This window comes from Pongo pygmaeus, chromosome 15 (assembly GCF_028885625.2).
Source record: "Pongo pygmaeus isolate AG05252 chromosome 15, NHGRI_mPonPyg2-v2.0_pri, whole genome shotgun sequence".
NCBI classification, from domain to species: domain Eukaryota; kingdom Metazoa; phylum Chordata; class Mammalia; order Primates; family Hominidae; genus Pongo; species Pongo pygmaeus.
Genome location: NC_072388.2, coordinates 102,718,921 through 102,740,373, shown reverse-complemented (window position 1 = coordinate 102,740,373; position 21,453 = coordinate 102,718,921). Strand labels below are relative to the sequence as shown.

Genomic DNA, 21,453 nt, shown 5'->3' with positions numbered 1-21,453 from the left:
ACAGCGGCATGTATATTTAGACTCGATACCTCTCATCATTTCTAGGCTAAGCCATTATAACCAAAGACAGCTTATATAATAAACGGTGCCAAGGCAAGTGGCTATTTAGGAAAAGGAAATAAAGTTAAACATCTACACTCACTATATACTAACATTAACTCCAGATTAATAACTAAATTAAAAAAAAAAACAAAACAAGAAACTAGAAGGAAATACAGGCAAAGGTCTATATGCACGTAGGTCAAACTTAAAGATCATTCTATGAATAAAAGTAATGGCAAGCTGGGCGCGGTGGCCCACGCCTGTAATCCCAGCACTTCGGGAGGCCGAGGCTGGCGGATCACGAGGTCAAGAGTTCGAGAGCAGCCTGGCCAACATGGTGAAACACATTTCTACTAAAAATACAAAAAAATTAGCCGGGCACGGTGGTGCACACCTGTAATCCCAGCTATTATGGAGGCTGAGGCAGGAGAATCACTTGAACTCAGGAGGCGGAGGTTGCAGTGAGCGGAGATCCCACCATTGCACTCCAGCCTGGGCGACAGGGCAAGACTCCATCGCTAAATAAATAAATAAATAAATAAGGTATAAAACTGTAAACGACTGACAAATCTACTTAGGACATTTTTCAAGTCTGATGCAGAAACAAAATGCGTTTCTGAGGGAACACTACATTGCAGCTCATCAAGATGAAGAATTCAAAAGTATACAGGTGGCCGGGCGTGGTGGCTCACACCTGTAATCCCAGCACTTTGGGAGGCCCAGGTGAGCAGATCACTTAGGTCAGGAGTTCCAGACAAGCCTGGCCAACATGGTGAAACCCCGTCTCTACCAAAAATACAAAAAATTAGCCGGGCATGGTGGCAGGTGCCTGCAATCCCAGCTACTTGGGAGGCTGAGGCAGGAGAATCGCTTGAACCCGGTAGGCAGAGGTTGCAGTGAGCTGAGATCGCACCACTGCACTCCAGCCTGGGCAAGAGTGAGACTCCATCTCAAAAAAAAAAAAAAAAAAAAAAAAAATGTATACAGGCTACTGCTAAGTAACAGGTTACACTGATTTCTGCAAGGTAAAAATTACTCAGTATCTAAGTTGACTCAAACATTTTGCCAGCCTATAAATCACATCATCACTGGACCATCTTCCAACTCCCACGCTGTGTATTCCTGGAGATGATTCAATGGAACAAGGAATCAGCCAAAACAATGCCTAGCAACCCACGGGCATGCAATAAAGATGCGTGCAATGAATGAATGAAGCAGCTTTGGAGCTACTGCATCTTCTTCTCACCTACCCTGGGGTGTGTTGGAGGCTCAATCTCCCTGTATGTCAAGTGAAACTGATACCCACCTGACCTGGAACATAGTACAGGCTCAGAAATACTCCCTTCCCTCTTTCCCTCTGACTGACACACAAGCTATCTGGCCCCAGGTTATTCTAACTACGAACTTTTTTTATTATGCTTTTATTCCTTACAAAAAAAAAGTCCTATTTAAAGTTCCATTATTTACTATGTGAGACCAAAAGAACTCAATGCAAAATCTCCAGTGTAAAACCTGATAAATCTAACATCTGAATTAAGCTCCCAAAACACAAGAAGCAGCCGGGTGCGGTGGCTCACGCCTGTAATCCCAGCACTTTGGGAGGCCGAAGCGGGCAGATTACGAGGTCAGGAGATCGAGACCATCCTGGCTAACACGGTGAAACCCCGTCTCTACTAAAAATGCAAAAAATTAGCCGGGCGCGGTGGCGGGCACCTGTAGTCCCAGCTACTCGGGAGGCTGAGGCAGGAGAACGGCATGAACCCGGGAGATGGAGCTTGCAGTGAGCTGAGATGGCGCCACTGCACTCCAGGCTGGCCGACAGAGCGAGACTCCGTCTCAAAAAAAAAAAAAAAATCCACACAAGAAGCCCTTTTTAGGGTCAAACTTCTTTAAGGCTATTGTTCAACAGGCAAAGCTATTACAGTCTACTGAATTTAAAGTCTCAGGATTCAAGTAAACCTAACAAATTCTTTCTTTTTTTTTTTTGAGATGAGGTCTCACCATGTTGCCCAGGCTGGTCTAAAACTCTTGGGCTCCAGTGATCCTCCCACCTTGGCCTCCCAAAGTGCTGGAGGTATGGGTATGAGCTATCACACCAGGCCCCTAACAAATTATGTACTGTGTCTACAGACTGTAAGTCACTACCTAACATAATGAAGACCAAAAATACCCTATAATTGTTATTTTTAATTTTAGAACTTATTTTGTTTCTGTTATTTTAGATAGTGACTCAACTTTTGCAATTATATAGTATCGTGGTTTTCATGTTTTTCTCTTTCTTTTAGAGATGGGGTCTTGCTATGTTGCCCAGGCTGGACTTGCACTCTTAGACTCAAGCAATTCTCCACCTTCGGTCTCCCAAGGAGCTAGGAGTATAGGCAATTGTCACTGTACTCTTTTTTTTTTTTTTTTAAGACAGGCTCTCATTCGATCGCCCAGGGTGGAGTGCAATGGCACTATTTTGGCTCACTGCAACTTCCGCATCCCAGGCTCAAGCGATCCTCCCACCTCAGCCTTCCAAGTAGCTGGGACTACAGGCGTGCACCACCATACCCAGCTAACTTTTGTATTTTTAGTAGAGACACAGTTTTGCCATGTTGCCCAGGCTGGTCTCAAACTCCTGAGCTCAGGTGATCTGCCCGCGTCGGCCTCCCAAAGTACTGGGATTACAGGCATGAGCCACTGCACCCGGCCCACTGTGCTGTTTTGACATGTATTTTTAACATATATGATTCTCCTTTTTTTTCTGAGACAGGGTCTCACTCTGTCACCCAGGCTGAAGTGCAGTGGCATGATCTTGGCTCATTGCAACCTCCACCTCCTTGGGCTCAAGTGATCCTCCCACCTCAGCCTCCCATGTAGTTGGTACTACAGGTGCGCGCCACCAAGCCTGGCTAATTTTTCTTTCTTTTTTATTTTATTTTATTTTCTGTAGAGACAGTCTTGCCATGTTGCCGAGGCTGGCCTTCAACTCCTAGGCTCAAGTGACCTGTCCACCTCAGCCTCTGAAAGTGCTGCAATTACAGGCATAAGCCACCATGCCTGGTCACAAGTCTCACGTCCAAAGATTTACTTCAATCATTCTTTCATACTACCACATTGTGAGGACATAAATTGAGAATGTTAAGAACCTATCCTGTCAGGCTCCACACTGGGACCTCTGATTACCTGTATCGCAACTTGCCAGGAGTAAAAAATAAATCAAAATAAATTTTAAAATCCTGTCTGTAGCATTTTGTAACCTAGAAATAAAACAATTTTTACTCTTTTTTAAATGTCATTTGAAAAACAATACAGGCCAGGCGCGGTGGCTCACGCCTGTAATCTCAGCACTTTGGGAGGCCAAGACAGGCAGATCACCAGGTAAAGAGATTGAGACCATCCTGGCCAACATGGTGAAACCCCGTCTCTAATAAAAATACAAAAATTAGCCAGGCGTGGTGGCACGCACCAGTAGTCCCAACTACTCAGGAGCCTGAGGTAGAAGAATTGCTTGAATCCGGGAGGCAGAGGTTGCAGTGAGCAGAGATCGCGCCACTGCACTCCAGCCTGCCAAAAGAGCGAGACTCCGTCTCAAAAGAAAAAAAAAAAAACCCCAATACAAATAGACATGGTCTTTTACAAACTACCCATTGGGACAGAAATTAGGAAATGCTATTCCTTTTTTTTTTTTTTTTTGAGATGGAGTCTTGCTCTGTCGCCAGGCTGGAGTGCAGTGGCACGATCTCGGCTCACTGCAACCTCCAGCTCCCAGGTTCAAGTGATTCTCCTGCCTCACCCTCCCAAGTAGCTAGAACTACAGGAACACACCACCATGCTCAGCTAATTTTTGTATTTTTAGTAGAGATGTGGTTTCACCATGTATGCCAGGATGGTCTTGATCTCTTGACCTTGGGATTCGCCCACCTTGGCTTCCCAAAGTGTTGGGATTACAGGCGTGAGCCACCATGCCCGGCCATGCTATCCTTTCAAAAGGCTTACCTGCCTTTTGGAAACATAAGAAACAATAACAAAAAAGTTTCTGGGTAAGGCACGGTGGCTCTCCCTGTAATCCTACCACTTTGGGAGGCCCAGGCAGGCGGATTACTTGAGGTCAGGAGTTCAAGACCAGCCTGGTCAACATGGCGAAACCCCATCTCTTTACTAGAGATACAAAAAAAATACAAAAATTAGGCGGGTGTGGTGGCACACACCTGTAGTCTCAGCTACTCAGGAGGCTGAGGCAGGAGACTCGCTTGAACCTGGAAAGTGGAGGTTGCAGTAAGCCAAGATCCCGCCTCTGCACTCCAACCTGGGTGACAGAGCAAGACTCCGTCTCAAAAAAAAAAAAGTTTCTGGATAAAGAAAGTAATTAAAAAACCCATGCTCAAACTTGAAATAAGGCTTAATAGTTCGGATAGACAAGGTAACTGTAGCATGTTTATATTATTCAACATCCTACTTGACAGGTAAGGATTTGTACCTGTTCAACTGAAAAGAGATGGCACGCAATAAAACCTAATATGCGGACTACAACAAAAGTTCTATCACTCAACTCTGACAAAAACACCAGACATAAATATGAATTTGTATATTCAGTTGCTTTACTTCTAAAGTAATCCAAGCACAGGTAATATGAAAAATAGAAATAGTTATTATGCTGGACACTGTGGCTGATGCGTGTAACCCCAGCACTTTGGGAGGACGAGGTGGGAGGATCCCTTGAACCCAGGAATTCAAGACCAGCCTAGGCAAGACAGCAAGACCCCATCTCTACAAAAAAAAAAAAAAAAATTAGCTAGGCATGGTGGCACATGCTTGTAGTCCCAGCTACTTGGGAGGCTGAAGCAGAAAGATCGTTTGAGCCCAGGAGTTCAAGACCAGACTGGGCAACATAGACGGGTCCCATCTCTTCAAAAAGAAAAAAAAGAAAGAAAAAAATTAGCTAGGCATAAAGATGCACGTCTGCAGTTCACAGCTGCAGTGAGCCATGACTGTGCCACTGCACTTCAGCCTGGGTGGCAGAGTGAGACCTTGTCTGAAATATGTATATATACACATATATGCGCACACATATAATATTTTAATCAAAAAATTCAAAATTAGATGGGCATGGTAGCATGTGCCTGTACTCCCAACTACTCGGGAGGCTGAAGTGGGAGGATGGCTTGAGCCCAGGAGTTCAAGGCTGTGTGAGCTATGATCATGCCACTGCACTCCAGCCTAGGTGACAGAGCAAGCAAGACTGTCTCAGAAAATAGTTCTTATTACACACTAAAACTGTCCTTTTAATTTGTACTTTATGACAGGAGTGATATTTTACTTACTCTATTACACTAATGACTAAAAGAGAAGGCCTTGGGAATTTTAACTAACTCCCTAATAGATATGATGCAAACTAACAAATTTAGAATAGACAATTCTGTACAATACAGTCATGTGCAGTATAATGACATTTTGGTCAATGAGGGATCTCATATTTGACAGTGATCCCATAAGATTATAACACCAGGCCAGGCACAGTGGCTCACGCCCATAATCCCAGCACTTTGGGAGGCTGAGGCTGGTGGATCACAATGTCAGGAGATCAAGACCATCCTGGCTAACACGATGAAACCCTGTCTCTACTAAAATTACAAAAAAATTAGCTGGGCATGGTGGCGGGTGCCTGTAGTCCCAGCTACTCGGGAGGCTGAGGCAGGAGAATGGCATGAACCCAGAAGGTGGAACTTGCAGTGAGCTGAGATTGTGCCACTGCACTCCAGCCTGGGCAACAGAGCGAGACTCTGTCTCAAAAAAAAAAAAAAAAAAAAAAAAAAAAAGATTGTAACACCTATTGTGACTATATCTTTTCTATGTTTAGATATGTTTAGTTGCACAAATATTTACCACTGTTACAGCTGCCTATTACAGCCACATACTGTATGGGTTTTTAGCCTAGGAGCAATGGGCTACACCATACAGCCTAGGTGTGCAGTAGGCTATACTTTCTAGGTTTGTGTAAATGTACTCCCTGATGCCCCCACAACGAAATCACTTAACGATGCATTCCTCAAAACAAATCCCCAACGTTCAGCATAACACACACCACACACAACTGCATTGGGTGGATGCTTTAAACTAAGAAGTGCGATTGCGATGTCCACTACAAGCATGGCAGGGAGCTGCAGAAGAACTGAGCTAGGCAGCACCAGAGGGAACCTGGGAAATGACCAACTCTCAGCCACCACTTGGTTTGTGGACCTGGTAGGGCAGCTAGGTCTTCGCCTCCAAAAAAGAGACAGGCAAATTTTCCTGAGAAATCTGGCCAGCCCCTGGCCGGGCGCGGTGGCTCCCGCCTGTAGTCTCAGCACTTTGGGAGGCCAAGGCGGGCGGATCATCTGAGGTCAGGAGTTCAAGACCTGGCAAACATGGAGAAACCCCGACTCTACTAAAAATATAAAATTAGCCAGGTATGGTGGCACATGCCTGTAACCCCAGTTACTTGAGAGGCTGAGGCAGGAGAATCGCTTGAACCCAGGAGGCGGAGGTTGCAGTGAGCCAAGATCACCCCATTGCACTCCAGCCTGGGCAACAATAGAGAAACTCAAAGAAAAAGAGAGACAGAGAGAGAAAGAAAAGAAAAGGAAAAGGAAAAGAACAGAACAGAACAGAACAGAACTAAAGAAAGAAATCTGGCCAGCCCCAAAAGCATAACATCCATCCATTCCTCAAAGAAATGTTTACTGAGCCTCTACTTTATGCAAGGCACTGTTCTAAAGGTAGGACTTGACCCCCAAAAAAAATTGTCCTAAGAAAATTAAAATATTGTGGTGACAAGAGAATATTCTTTTTCTTTTATTTTCTTTTTAAGTAGAGACAGGGTCTCACTATGTTGCCCAGAATGGTCTCAAAGTCCTGGGCTCAAGTGATCCTCCTACCTCGGCCTCCCAAAGTACTGGGATTATAGGTGTGAACTACCACATCCAGTCCCAAAGAATATTCTCTATACTTCCAAAGAGGGAGGAAAAAAAACAGGTCATGTAGGCCTGGCACAGTGGCTCACGCCTTAGTCCAAGCACTTTGGGAGGCCGAAGCAGGTGGATCAGGAGGTCAGGAGTTCAAGACCAGTCTGGCCAACATGATGAAAGCCCATCTCTACTAAAAACACAAAAAAATTAGCCGGGTGTGGTGGCGGGAGCCTGTAATCCCAGCTACTTGGGAAGCTGAGGCAGAGAATTGCTTGAACTCGGGAGGCAGAGGTTGCAGTGAGCCGAGATCACGCCACTGCACTCCAGCCTGGGCGACAAAGCGAGATTCCATCTCAAAAAAAAAAAAGTCATGTAGAAAGAATCGAGAATAACTTTAGGCTTTTTTTTTTTTCTTTTTGAGACAGAGTCTCGCTCTGTTGCCCAGGCTGATGTGCAGTGGTGCAATCACAGCTCAATGCAAGCTCCGCCTCCCAGGTTCACGACATTCTCCTGCCTCAGTCTCCCTGGTAGCTGGGATTATAGGCGCCCGCAACCACGCCCAGCTAATTTTTTGTATTTTTAGTAGAGACGGAGTTTCACCATGTTAGCCAGGATGGTCTCGATCTCCTGACCTCGTGATCCACCTGCCTCGGCCTCTCAAAGTGCTGGGATTACAGGCGTGAGCCACCGTGCCCAGCCAACTTTAGGTTTCTTAACAGCCACATTGGAAGCAAAAGGCAATTAAACAAATGTCTTCGGGCCAGGCAACCTCCACCTCCTGCGCTCAAGTGATTCTCCTGACTCAGCCTCCTGAGTAGCTGGGATTACAGGCACGTGCCACCATGCCCGGCTAATTTTTGTATTTTCAGTAGAGACGGAGTTTCACCATATTGGCCAGGCTGGTCTGGAACTCCTGACCTCAAGTGATCTGCCTGCCTTGGCCTCTCAAAGTGTTGGGATTACAGGCGTGAGCCACCACGCCCGGTCAACCAATGTATTTCTTAAATGCATCTGATTGATGTCTCATGTCTCTCTAAAATGTATAAAACAAAGCTGTGCCCCGACCACCTTGGGCACATGTTCTCAGGACTTCCTGAGGGTTGTGTCACAGGCCATGGTCACTCATATTTGGCTCAGAATAAATCTTTTCAAATATTTTACAGAGTTTGAATCTTTTATCAACAATTCTATCAAGGGCACGTGCCAACATGATTTACACCTAATACATCAGCCTCGACCACCTGGCTCAGGTAGCATTTGCAGGTTTAGCCACTGTAAGATTATCGCCACCACCTCCACACACACTCATCCCATCCCATACTCTTAGGAAGCAAGTCACTAAGTGCAGCCCACACTCCAAGGAGATGGGGAAAGTTATAGAGGACACTCTGGAAGACGGAAGAATCTACCATTATTTGGAATTCTTCTCTAAGGGAGATCAGTCTATTCTTTGTCTCTTTCCTCATTTATTAATGTAATTATTTATATCAATATGGACTTACACATATTTGTTTTATACTTTAGGTGATAAGTAAAATACTAATTGTTAAAAATACATTCTTGGCTGGGCATGGAGGCTCACGCCTGTAATCCCAACACTTTGGGAGGCCAAGGCGGGTGGATTACCTGAGGTCAGGAGTTCGAGACCAACCTGACCAAAATGGTGAAACCCCGTCTCTACTAAAAATACAAAAAAATTAGCCGGGCGTGGTGGTGTGCGCCTGTCTTCCCAGCAACTCGGGAGGCTGAGACAGGAGAACTGCCTTGAACCCAGGAGGCGGAGGTTGCAGTCAGCCAAGATCACGCCACTGCACTCCAGCCTGGGCAACAGAGTGAGACTCCGTCTCAGAAAGAAAAAAAAAAAAAAAAAAAAAACTACATTATTTATCTTATTGTTCAAGTTGTTCCAGCTTTTGTCAATGGGAGCTCTTTCAGTTGGTTCCTGTGTCCCTTCTTCATGTTCCCATCCCTTTGTTTTTTAGCATCTCCTTACTTTCAAACACTAGAAGAAGCTTCAGGCTCATCTTGTATTTTCCCTGCCCCAGCCCTAGAATCACTCAGTACTCCAAGGAGTTCTGGTTTGTTTTGGTACAATGGAATCAGAATCCAAAACTGGGAGCCAGTAGTCTTTCTCCTAAAAACTCATAACCCTGACTTAACCATGGGAAAAATATCAAGACAAACCCAAATTTAAGGACATTGTACAAAATACCTTGCCCATACGTCTCAAAACTATCAAGGTTATTGCAATGGAATCAATGTGTGCCCCCCACCCCAACTCACATGTTAAAATTCTAACGCCTAGAGTAATGCCTTTAGGAGGTGGGGCCTTTCAGAGGTGATTAGGCCATGAGGGGACCCCTCATGGTGGGATTAGCGCCTTTAAAAAAGGGAACCCAGGGGCTGAGCAGTGGCTCATCCCTGTAATCCCAGCACTTTGGGAGGCCGAGGTGGGTGAATCACCTGAAATCAGGAGTTCGAGACCAGCCTAGTCAACATGGTGAAACCCCGTCTCTACTAAAAATACAAAATTAGTCGGGTATGGTGGTGCATGCCTGTAATCCCAGCTAGTCAGGAGGCTGAGGCAGGAGAATAGCTTGAACCCGGCAGGCAGAGGTTGCAGTGAGCTGAGATCACGCCACTGCACTCCAGCCTGGGTGATGGAGTGAGACTCTGTCTCAAAAAAATAAAAAATAAAGGGAACCCAGGCAGAGTATAGCGGCTGATACCTATAATCCCAACACTTTGGGATGCCAAGGCAGGCAGATAGCTTGAGCTCAGGTGTTCAAGACCAGTTTGGGCAACATGGTGAAACCCCATCTCTACAAAAAATACAAAAATTAGCTAGGTGTTGTAGTGTGCACCTGTAGTCCCAGCTACTTGGGAGGCTCAGGTAGGAGGATGAATTGAGCCTGGGAGGCTGAGGTGGAGGTGGGAGGATGAATTGCACCCAGGAGGCGGAGGTTGCAGTGAGCCAAGATTGTGCCACTGCACCCCAGCTTGGGCAACAGAGACAGACCCTGTCTCAAAAAAATAATTATAATTAAAATTTTTTTAAAAAGGGAACTCTCTCACACTCTTTTCACCATGTGAGAATACATATGGAAGTCGGTAGCATGCAACCAGAAAGAGGGCCTGCACCAGAATCTGACCATGCTGGCACCCTGATCCCAGACTTCCAGCCTCCAGGACTGTGGCTTATGTTGTTCGTAAGTCACTAGCCTGTGGTGCTTTGTTACAGCCTCGCAAGCTAGGACAGTCCTCTAATACAAGGAAAGTCTAAGAAAACAGCCACAGAGCAGGAGGCACGATGACTAAATGTGATATGGTATCTTGGATGGGATCCTGAGGTACAACAAGGACAAGGGAAAAACTAGTGATATCCAAATAAAGTGGAGTTTAGTTAATAATAATGTACCAGACTGGGCGCAGTGACTCACATCTGTGATCCCAACACTGGGAAGCCGAGGCAGGTGGATCACTTAAGGGCAGGAGTTCGAGACCAGCATGGCCAACATGGCAAAACCCCATCTCTACTAAAAGTACAGAAATTAGCCAGGCGTAGTAGCGCATGCCTGTATTTCCAGCTACTAGGGAGGCTGAAGCAGAAGAATTGCTGGAACCCAGGAGGCAGAGGTTGCAGTGAGCCATGGAGCCACTGCACTCCAGCCTCGGAGACGTAGCGAAACTTTGTCTCAAAAAATAATAATAATAATAGTAATAATAATAGTAATGTACCAATGTTGGTTCCTTGGTTGTCACAAATGTATCATAGTAATGTAGGATATTAACATTAGGGGAAATTGGATGCAAAGTATGTGGGAACCCTCTGTACTATCTTTGCAACTTTTCTGTAAATCTGTAACTATTCTAAAATTAAAAGTTTATTTTCGAATCTACATATAAGTACAAAATACATATATAACTTGATAAAAACAAAACCAAAAAAGTATACATACAATATGTATATTAAGAATTCACAGGGCTGGGCGCTGTGGCTCACGCCTGTAACCCCAGCACTTTGGGAGGCCGAGGCGGGTGGATCACAAGGTCATGAGATCGAGACCATCCTGGCTAACACGGTGAAACCCCATCTCTACTAAAAATACAAAAAATCAGCCAGGCATGGTGGCGGGTGCCTGTGGTCCCAGCTACTCAGGAGGCTGAGGCAGGAGAATGGCATGAACCCGGGAGGTGGAGCTTGCAGTGAGCAGAGATAGCGCCACTGCACTCAAGCCTGGGCGACAGAGCAAGACTCTGTCTCAAAAAAAAAAGAATTCACATGCCAGGTGCAGTGGCTCACTCCTTTGATCCCAGCACTTTGGGAGGCCAAGGTGGGCCGATCACCTGAAGTCAGGAGTTCGAGACCAGCCTGGTCAACATGGTGAAATCCTGTCTCTACTAAAAATACAAAATTAGCCAGGCATAGTGGTGCACGCCTGTAATCCCAGCTACTCGGGAGGGTGAGGCAGTAGAATCGCATGAACCTGGAAAGTAGTTTGCAGTGAGCCAAGATCGTGCCACTGCACTCCACAACAGAGCGAAACTCTGTCTCAAAAATAAAGAAAATAAAATAAAGAATTCACAGCCTGACTCAGTGCCTCGCACCTGTAATCCCAGCACTTTGGGGGGCCAAGGCGGGTGGATCTCTTGAGCTCAGATTTCAAAGCCAGACAGGGAAACATGGCAAAACCCCATCCTAAAAAAAATTACCAAAATTAGCTGGGTGTGGTGACATGCACCTGTGGTCCCAGCTACTCAGGAGGCTGAGGTGTGAGTATCACTAGAGTCCAGGAAATCAAGGCTGCAGTGAGCCATGATTGCACCATTGTGCTCCAGCCTGGGTGACAGAGTTGAGACCCTGTCTCAAAAATAATAAAATAAAAATAAAGAATTCACATCTGGGCCGGGTGTGTTGGCTCATACCAGTAACCCCAGCGCTTTGGGAGGCCAAGACAGGAGCACTGCTTGAGCCCAGGAGTTCAAGACCAGCCTGGGGAATACAGTGAGACCCTGTCTCTACAAAAATAAAAATTAGCTGGGTGTGGTGGCACACGCCTGTGGTCCCAGCTACTCAGGAGGCTAAGGTGGGAGGATTGTTTGAGCCTGGGAGCTCAAGGCTACAGTAAGCCTTGGCTGTACCACTACACTCCAGCCTAGGTGACACAGCGAGACCCTGTCACAAAAAAAATTAAGTAAAAGACAAGAAAGAGCCAGGCGTGGTGGCTCACGCCTGTAATCCCAACACTTTGGGAGACTGAGGCAGGCGGATCACTTGAGGTCAGGAGTTCAAGACCAGCCTGGCCAACATGGTGAAACCCCATCGCTACTAAAAATACAAAAATTAGCTAGGCGTGGTGGCACATGCCTGTAGTCCCAGCTACTTGGGAGGCTGAGGTTGCAATGAGCCAAGATCATGTCACTGTACTCCAGCCTGGACGACAGAGCAAGACTCCATCTCAAAAAAAAAAAGGAAAGAAGAATTCACATCTGTCCAATATTTTAGTTTTGGGAACATTTTCAAATGTGTAATGTTTTATTGAAATAACAACAAAAAAATTCTGCAGGTAGTTTGATGACCTATCATTATAATTCCCATTTACAGCTGAGGAAACTGGGATAGATGAAGTGATTTAAGCTTATTCTACCAACAAGAGGAACAGAATCCAAGGTCTCTTTGCCCCAAGTGTCCCTCTGCTTCAGGAACCCTACCACTCTGCATGCACGCACACACACACACACCCTTGTGCTCACACACATACACCCTATGTTCATACATACACACCACTGTGCTCACATACACCCCCGCTGTGTTCACACACACTGTGCTCACACACACACCCCCGTGTTCATACAGACACACCACTGTGCTCACACACACTCCACTGTGTTCATACATACACACCACTGTGCTCACACACACTCCACTGTGTTCATACATACACACCACTGTGCTCACATACACCCCCGCTGTGTTCACACACACTGTGCTCACACACACACCCCCATGTTCATACAAACACACCACTGTGCTCATGCACACACACCCCCACTGTGTTCATACATACACACCACTGTGCTCACATACACCCCCGCTGTGTTCACACACACTGTGCTCACACACACACCCCCATGTTCATACAGACACACCACTGTGCTCATGCACACACACCCCCACTGTGTTCATACATACACACCACTGTGCTCACATACACCCCCGCTGTGTTCACACACACTGTGCTCACACACACACCCCCATGTTCATACAGACACACCACTGTGCTCATGCACACACACCCCCACTGTGTTCATACATACACACCACTATGTTCACACACACCCACACACCCCACTGTTTTCATACACATACACCCAGACTCCAGCCTGGGTGACAGAGCGAGACTCTGACTCAAAAAAAAAAAATAATAATAATAATGAAATGAAAGCAAAGGCCAGAGAAGCAAAGGGCATCATCTTTGGTCACTTTACCTCCCCTGGTTTTATCATGTGAAATTCAGCCAGGTGGGGAAAGCTTACAGTGATGAAGAAAGTTAAGAAAAAAAAAAAAACACCAAGCACTAAAAAGGGAAAAGGAATGTGTGGAATTAGATAGATGGTAGTCGCACAAAACCGAGAATACATTAAAAATCACTGCACTGCACACTTTAAAATGGGGCATTTGATGTGATGTGACTTACATTTCAATTTTCTAAAAGAGAAAAAGAATGCGGTAGAAAAAGCAACAGGTCTGGGCACACAGAATGAAGGACAGCCAAGAAAGAAATGTGAATTACTCTCACAGTTCTCAAATAAAGTTCCTATGAATACAGACGAGGGTAGCATATTAAGGAAAAATGGGATGGAGGGAAGAAAACAGAGGTTTTTGCCTTGCAAAGGTTTATAAGGGATGTTTTACCAAGAGATGGGCATCTGAGTTGAGCCAACAGGAAACCCTGGCAGTGCTGGCCAGATCAGCAAGGTCAAGTCCCATCCCCATATACAGGCGCAGAAGCCCCAAAGAATACCAGCAAAGAGGGTCCTGAGGTGAAGGGACCAGCCTACAGGAACAGTCCAAGTCATATTCAGGGAAATAAATAGTATCTTGGTGGCCCAGCATAGTGGCTTACGTCTGTAATCCCAGCACTTTGGGAGGCCAAGGAGAGCAGATCACTTGAGCCCAGAAGTTAAGAGACTAGCCAGGGCGATGCCATGAAACCCTGTCTCTACAAAAAACAAGCCGGTCATGGTGGTGCGCACATGTAGTCCCAGCTACTTCAGGGGCTGAGGTGGGACGATCACTTGAACACGAGGCTGCACTGAGCCAAGACTGCGACACTGCACTCCAACCTAGGTAATAGAGCGAGATCCCATCTCAAAAATTAAATAAATACATAAATATTTTTTTAAAAAGAAAACATTAACGGCCAGACAAAACAAATGCATCTATTTGGCCTTTGGGTGACTTATTTGTAGACGTGCTTTCAGAATTAAGAAAAGGAAGTCTGATAGAACCCCTCTGGATACTTTTTCCCCGCAGCCTGCTTAGAAGTTCACTGGGATTGTTTTGAAACCAGCCACCTCTATGGACACAGACCCTCTACCTCTTCAATAACCTAACCATACCACTGTTTCCAGGTGTACACATAGCTCTGGAAAAGGTGACGTAGCTCTTTTAGAAATCTAAAGAGGCCTATCAATAACCATGGCTGTAGCTAAGCATGGTGGCCCACGCCTATAAATCCCAGCACTTGGGAAGCCGAGGAGGGCAGATCACCCGAGGTCAGGAGTTCAAGACCAGCCTGACCAACATAGAGAAACCCTGTCTCTACTAAAATACAAAATTAGCCGGGCATGGTGGTGCATGCCTGTAATCCCAGCTACTCGGGAGGCTGTGGCAGGAGAATCACTTGAACCCGGGAGGCGGATGTTGCAGTGAGCCAAGATGGTGCCACTGCACTCCAGCAACAAGAGCAAAACTCCGTCTCAAAAATAAACAAATAAATAAATAACCATGGCTGCACCTGAAGAGATTTTTACAAGCAGGCCACTTGCCCAGCCAGCTGTCAGGTGCTTACCCCTAGGCGGGTCAGACAGCCTCCTGGTCATGACCAGACAGCAAGCTGGTTCACTTAATTTGCCATGGGACCACAGGCCCATCCTTCAGATGTAAATTGTAAGCACAAGACACTACAAGGAAGGGTACTACATGAAAATACAGGATAACATGCTTTTTCTCAAAACAAGAATGAGTAAGTCCTAACAATGCAAATGTCTCTATTCCAAGTTCTTGGCTGATCAAATAGAAAGGAAAAAACAGCTTTGTCTGACTGTGTGACTAAGAGAATATGTAACAGGGTACTGCGAGAGTATGGGGCAAAATATACAAATATAGATAGTATTAATTCTGTGGTTACAAAAAGCACCTTTAATTGAATTTTTAAAATGTCAGCAGACAAACATACCATAAGATTAAGTTTATGTATTTAAATGCTAATCAATGGAATAATGTTCTTTCCTAAATGAAGAAAGGCAATTAAAGAAAACATTTTTTTTTTCTTGAGACAGAGTCTCCCTCTGTTGCCAGGCTGCAGTGCAATAGCGCCATCTCGGCTCACTGCATTCTCCAACTCCCTGGTTCAAGCGATTCTCCTTCCTCAGCCTCCCAAGTAGCTGGGATTACAGGCATGCGCCACCACACCTGGCTAACTTTTGTATTTTCAGTAGAGATGGGGTTTCAACACGTTGGCTAGGGTGGTCTAAAATCTCCTGACCTCGTGATCCACCCGCCTTGGCCTCCCAAAGTGCTGGGATTACAGGTGTGAGCCACCGCGCCCAGCCAAAGAAAACATTTTTTAAAATAAATTCTCTCAGGCCAGGCATGGTGGCTCACGGCTGTAATCCCAGCACTTTGGGAGGCTGAGGTGGGCAGATGACCTGAGGTCAGGAGTTTGAGACCAGACTGGCCAACATGGTGAAACCCCGTCTCCACTAAGAATACAAAAATTAGCCGGGTGTGGTGGCGCATGTCTGTAATCCCAGCTACTCAGGAGGCTGAGGCAGGAGAATTGCTTGGATCCAGGAGGCAGAGGCTGCAGTGAACCGAAGCTGCGTCACTGCACTCCAGCCTGGGCAACAGCACAAGACTCAGTCTCGGGAAAAAAAAAAAGGAAAAAGAAAACATTTTTAAAAAATAAATTCAGGCTGGGTGCGGTGGCTCATGCTTGTAATCCCAGCACTTTGGGAGGCCAAGGTGGGCGGATCACCTGAGGTCAGGAGTTCGAGACCAACTTGGACAAAATGGTGAAACCCCGTCTCTACTAAAAATACAAACAAATTAGTGGGGCATGGTGGTGCGTCTGTAGTCCCAGCTACTCGAGAGGCCGAGGCAGGAGAATCGCTTGAACCTGTGAAGTGGAAATTGCAGTGAGCTGAGGTCGCACCACGGCACTCCAGCCTGGGCGACAGAGCAAGATTCCATCTCAAAAAAAAAAAAAGAAAAGTGCAAAGTACATGCTGAGGTACAAGCAGACTCAGAAGATGATCAGACAAGGCAAAGGGAAATTGGTCATCCTCGCCAACAACTGCCCAGCTTTGAGGAAATCTGAAATAAAGTGCTGTGCAATGTTGGCCAAAATTGGTGTCCATCACTACAGTGGCAATAATATTGAACTAGGCAGGGCATGTGCATACGACTATAGAGTATGCACACTGGCTAGCACTGATCCAGGTGATTCTGATACCATTAGAAGCATGACAGAACTGACTGGTAAAAAGTAAACCCTGCGGCCGGGCGCGGTGGCTCACGCCTGTAATCCCAGCACTATGGGAGGCCAAGGTGGGCAGATTACCTGAGGTCAGGAGTTCGAGACCAGCCTAGCCAACATGGTGAAACCTCATCTCTACTAAAAATACAAAAAAGTAGCCAAGGGTGGTGGCGCACACCTGTAGTCCCAGCTACTCGGGAGGCTGAGGCAGGAGAATCACTTGAACCTGGGAGGTGGAGGCTGCAGTGAGCAGAGGTCGTGCCACTGCATTCCAGCCTGGGTGACAGAGCAAGACTCCATCTCAAAAAAAAAAAAAAAAAAATCTTCCAACCCTCCCTTGTAAACCTCAGAATGAAAGTAGACTTCCAAGAAGTCATTCAAGGCCTCTCCTAACGTCATCTTTCCACACTCACTCCCATGTCCCCTTCCCAACACGCTGCTTTACAGCAGCACAACCTCAGGATTTATTTCCTCCAAGCATGAACCCCAATCCCAATCCCACCCCTGACCCCCTGACACTGGCTGATTTGTACTTTTCTTTTGTGAAGAATCGCCTCTTCAGTGCACTCCACAGCCTTTAACCTGGTCTGTGGTATCTGTCCATGCCAGCCTGTGAGCTCCTAGAGGACAGAGGTTTTTTTTTAGTTTTATTTTTTTTGAGGCGGAGTTTCGCTCTTGTTGCCCAGGCTGGAGTGCAATGGCGTGATCTCGGCTCACTGCAACCTCTGCCTCCCCGGTTTAAGCGATTCTCCAGCCTCAGCCTTCTGAGTAGCTGGGATTAGAGGCATCCGCCACCACACCCAGTTTTTTTTTTGGTTTTTTTTTTTTTGTATTTTTAGTAGAGACAGGGTTTCACCATGTTGGCCAGGCGGGTCTCAAACTCCTGACCTCAGGTGATTGGTCCATCTTGGCCTCCCAAAGTGCTGGGATTACAGGAGTGAGCCACTGCAAGGCTGACAGCGGCTCCTTTTGTTTGTTTTGAGATGGAGTCTGGCTGGGGTGCACTGACATGATCTTGGCTCACTACAACCTCCACTTCCCGGTTCAAGCGATTCTCCTTCCTCAGCCTCACGAGTAGCTGGATTACAGGTGTGCACCACCACACCTGGCTAATTTTTGTATTTTTAGTAGGGACGGGATTTCACCATGTTGGCCAGGCCGGTCTTGAATTCCTGACCTCAGGTGATCCACCCGCCTCGGCCTCCCAAAGAGCTAGGATTACAGGCATGACCACGCCCGGCCACCAGTGGCTCTTTTATCAACATATCGCTGACTACTCAGCATGGTACCTGCCATTCAGTTGGTTCCCAACAGACATTTAAGACCAGTATTTGCAATCTTAATGTGCTTGTCATTTTTATTCTGTGCCCTGAAATTTGACACTTAAATCTTCCCAAATACTCTCGTTTGAGTATATTACTGATCATTTCTTTGCTACATAAAATACTGGTTTCGGCCCAGGCGCAATGGCTCACACCTGTAACCCTAGCACTTTGGGAGGCTGAGGCGGGTGGATCGCCTGAGGTCAGGAGTTCGAGACCAGCCTGGCCAACATGGTGAAACCCCGTCTCTACTAAAAATACAAAAAATCAGCCTGGTGTGGTAGTGGGCACCTGTAATCCCAGCTACTAGGGAGGCTGAGGCAGGAGAATCACTGGAACCTGGGAGGCGGAGGTTGCAGTGAGCCGAGATCAGACCAATGCACTCTAGCCTGAGCCACACAGCAAGACTCAGCTCTAAATAAATAAAAATAAAATACTGGTTTCTAACATTCCACTTATCTACAAAGAATGTTTTCAGGTGATACTAATCATACATTTCACTCAACTTTTGATTTTTCTATTCTAGGTTTCTTTTTATACAAGTATGTTTTAAGATAGTTTACGGCCCTATACAGAAAGTTACACACTGACTTTTTTCCAACATTGAGAAACATGCCTAAGAATGTATAAATTTAAAAAATGTATAAATTTGGGCCAGACGCGGGTGGCTCACGCCTGTAATCTCAGCACTCTGGGAGGCCGAGGTGGGCGGATCACAAAGTCAGCAGATCGAGACCATCCTGGCTAACATGTTGAAACCCCATCTCTACTAAAAATACAAAAAATTAACCGGGCGTGGTAGTGGCAGGCGCCTGTGGTCCCAGCTACTCAGGAGGCTGAGGCAGGAGAATGGCGTGAACCCGGGAGGCGGAGCTTGCAGTGAGCCGAGATCGCGCCACTGCACTCCAGCCCAGGCGACAGAGCGAGACTCCATCTCAAAAAAAAAAAAAAAAAAAAAAAGTATAAATTTAAACGACTGCAGTTATTTGCTATGAAATATTTAAGATACTGTGTGCCTCTCCCCAGTGTCACTCCCTCCCCACTTGCTGGAGATAAATGCTGTCCAGAGTCCTGTGCATGTCTGGATGCTTTTCTAAGACAATGCTAGGCAAGGTGAGGTGCGCCAAGGCTGCAGTAGGGTTAGAGGTTACCACCTGGGTCCTCCACAGCACTCAGTGCCAGACAGGGCTGCCAGGCTCAACTGCAACATGATGTTGCATTCTTTGATGACTTAGAGAGACACTGGCTCTTTAGAGTGCCTACCCTCCCACACAGAATTCCATACAAGTTGAAATACACTTCATACTTAGTATCATTGTATTCCTACAAATATTTAGGAAACAGAGCAATAGGTCAAATTTCTCACCACAACTGGCTTGCTGACAATCCCTGAAAGAAGCAAGGCCATGTCTGTAATATAACTTAAGGAGGTTCTTCCAGTTTTCTAAAGTGTTTTTCACTAAACTAGTGCAATGTATTCCGAGCTAATTCTGATCAATGGCTTAGTCATGCCGTACCAAAAAAAAGGCCTTGGAATTTAACTAATGCAAAGAATCAAAGCTCTAACTGCCCTTTTACAGAACACCTGAAATAGTACATCCCAAATTTTTTGTTCTCACATTTTTAAAAAACATCATTTTTGTAAGTATTCCTTTTCAAACGCTTAATATGTAAATTCTTAATTCATTTAAATAATAAAACAGTAACAGGCAGCAACAATTCTAATACAAATATACCTAGAAATGACCTACAAATGTTAAGTTATAAAACCATCCACTCCATCACGCATTAATTTCACTATTTTAACGCTTTATTTTAATTTTCTTAAGGAAAAGGGTACACCCAATTTTACATGGAAAAAGCATTCCAGGACGGGGGCTGCTTCAAGTTTAGTTGGAGCAACGCCAGCCTAGGTGAACAGGGTCGCCTGAAACGTTTCGCATCCGGTTACCGAAAAAAAGGGGTCGCCAAGGAGGCAAAGCGGAGCCAGCTCTCGGGAGGGACCCGGCCCCCCGCCGCCCGCGAGGATGACAGGCGCGTCCGCTCAGGGCGGTGCCGGGAGAGGCGGGGGTGGAAGGAAGAGGAGGAATCGGACAAAGCCAGCCCCGCCAGGCCTCCGGCCTCCCCGCCCGCCGCGATCCCGGGGTCGGCCACCTCCCCTGTCGCGGGCTCCCGGGGTCCACAGCTGTCCCCGGGAACGGCCGCCGCCGCCCGCAGCAGGACCAAGCCGGGGATGCGGGGCCAGGGCGGGGCCCTGGGCAGGGCCGGGGACCGGAACCTGCAGTGGGACGCGGATGAGAGGACGCGCGGCGCCGGGAGCCGGGGCTGGCAAAGGGGCCGGGGACAAGAACCCGACCTGAACCTGGAAGGGGTCGCGGACCGGCCGGGGCAGTGAACTGGGGGGGATACCGGGGTGGGAACCGAGAGGGGCCGGGACCCAAACAGGGAAGGGGACCTGGATGGAGACAGAGTTGCGGCCAGGGCGGGTCCGAAGAGGAGCGGGACAGGGATGGGGCGGAGGATGAGGAGCGGGCCGCGGTCCGGGACGCACGCCGGGGACTCACCGCCTTGCTCCTGAGGGCCGCGCTCTCTCGCGCTGTCAGCACCTGGAGCGCCGCCGGGCGCGCGCGCGGAGCCGCGACTGTACGCCGAGCCCGCCTCGGCTGTGTGAGGCGCGACGCAGCAGTCACCAGCGAGGGGCGCCGGCGCGGCCGCCCCGCAGCATCCTCGGCCGCCCACGCGCTGTCCCCTTGGCCGCCGAGCACAGCCCCGCGGCTCCTCGCAGCAGCAGCCCAGCCGACCCAGCCAGTCCCGCTCGGCCGCCTGCGCCGCTCCCACCGCCGAAAATGGCGTCTCAGTGTTGCTCCCCCCGGCGCCCCGCCTCGCCCCGCCCCACAATGCCGCGCGCCGGCATGACGTCATCGCCTCTCGCACCGACCAGGTCTGGGGAAACTGAGGCTGGGTGCCTCCCCGCGAGGGCTCGGCGAGCTGGGGACTGGAGGGGCGAGAAAGTTGTTTGGGTATCAGGTGGGCGGTCACAGGGAGGAGGGTGACGGTGCAGGACCCAGCGGGCCTCCCGGCTGTAACGCGGACGGGGGCGGGGCGCTCGGGGCAGGGCGCGGCTCGGAGGGTGGGCGGCCAGGCCCTGGCCTCTCCGACGCCGCAGCCGCGATGACCGAGCGCTTCGGCAGCTTCCCTTCCAGCCGGACTGTGGGCCCTACCGGAATGCGGCCGGGGAAGGTGCAGGCCCGGCCGCAGCCGCCACCACTGGGCTCCCGCCCCGCCCCACTCCCAGGCCCGCGAGCTTCATGCGCTCATTTCGGTCCCCCCAAAACCCAGCTAGGAGGCCTTCGGGAGGCCCCGGAATCACAGGATCCCGGCCAGGCCTTTCTCCCT

General features: G+C 47.8%; 1 protein-coding gene across 40 annotated transcripts in view; it reads right to left on the bottom strand.

Annotated features, from left to right (window-relative positions):
* Nucleotides 1–20,941, bottom strand: part of KLC1 (kinesin light chain 1) — a 71,046-nt gene extending 50,105 nt beyond the window's left edge. For 39 of the 40 annotated variants that reach the window (XR_010123640.1, XR_010123641.1, XM_054449390.2 and 36 more), the window contains exon 1: nucleotides 20,622–20,940. The gene's annotated coding sequence lies outside the window, so the exon portion shown is untranslated. Of the gene's footprint in view, nucleotides 1–20,621 lie in introns of all 40 variants that reach the window. The other variant, XM_054449406.2, reaches the window with a different exon arrangement.
* Between the last annotated feature and the right edge of the window lie 512 nt (nucleotides 20,942–21,453).